The following is a 1,386-nucleotide window of genomic DNA, read 5'->3' as shown; positions in this document are numbered from 1 at the left end:
AAAATTCGATTTCTGAGAAGGTGAAAAGCCAGGAGGGAAGGTTCCTTGACTTTTATAAGTCCAAATGTCTTGATATAGTGTCGCATCCATCCTAGACTCATACAACAAAGGCTATTTCTTCTCGTCTTTGAGGCAACATAAATGATTATTTGCCAATTAAGAGTACTGACCAATGAACAGTTAGCAAGGACTGTTACGTTGCCTAATGAAACTCGAATGACATAAAAAAGTAAAATGTGGGGTACAATAAAGATGGATAATTAAAACTACAAACCCAATAAAGTAACATACAAAGTTCATATAATCAACGTTTAAACAACAGCTGTAATTATGTGCATTATTATTTTTGTTTGGAATATATTCAAACTTTATTCACTTTCATTTTGAAAAGGTCTTGCAATGTAGTAAAATTCAACGGGAAAAGATGGGGTGAAATGTCAAAGAAAAAATGCATTGAAAAAACAGGTCAATTTTAAGAACGTGATAAGTAAATTGAACAGTTTTGGAAATTTTAAGGGTTTCTAAGATGATAGAAAGGACTAAGTGCACTTTGATGTGGATAATTAAAATCGACAGGAAAGAAAAATAAAAATTTTAGGGCAGATTAGTCCTTCTCTTTAAAAGTTTGTGGTATAAATATGTTTTGGCAGAGAAAAACCAAGACTTTTGCCCATTTGAAAAATTGTGAAATACCCCCAAATTATACTTTTGGTGATCTTTTTTTAGTGTGGGATGGTCTGTGCTCAGCAAGATGTCTTAAATATGATCCCCCTAAATAAAATAAAGCACTTTTAGACAGAAATATTATTCCATGGGTCATAGACTAAGCTGTAATCAGTTTTCGGCAGGTGAAATACCCCCAAATTGTACTTTTGGGGATTTGTTTTAGTGTGGGAGTGTCTGTGCTCAGCAAGATGTCTTAAATATGATCCCCCTAAATAAAATAAAGCACTTTTAGACAGAAATAGTGTCTCATGAGTAAGAAAATAATACATGATCAATTTTTGGCAGGTGAAATAGTCCTATTTGGTTCATTTGGGGACCTTTTTCAGTGTGGGAATGATTGTTTGTTGCAGGATCAGTAAAGTATATTCCCTTTGAATGAAATAAAGTTATTTTAGGCAGAAATTGCATTTTATGGGTCAGGAAACAAGCCTTAATCTCTTTTTGGCAGGTGAAATACCTAGACACGCCTTTGCTGTAACATTGACCATACAGATATAACTGTTTTATTTGTCTTTCTTTTGTTGACTTCAAGAGGTAAACCACCAAGAAAGAAACTCTCAAAACCAGACACTCAGCTGACAGGCTGGGCGCTGGGCGCGCTCCTGCAGCAAGCTCCTCCCCCTCTCACTGCTCGCTCCTTCGCGGGGACGCGCCCGAACT

This window comes from Girardinichthys multiradiatus, chromosome 5 (assembly GCF_021462225.1).
Source record: "Girardinichthys multiradiatus isolate DD_20200921_A chromosome 5, DD_fGirMul_XY1, whole genome shotgun sequence".
In the NCBI taxonomy this organism is placed as follows: domain Eukaryota; kingdom Metazoa; phylum Chordata; class Actinopteri; order Cyprinodontiformes; family Goodeidae; genus Girardinichthys; species Girardinichthys multiradiatus.
This window is presented reverse-complemented; position numbering follows the sequence as displayed.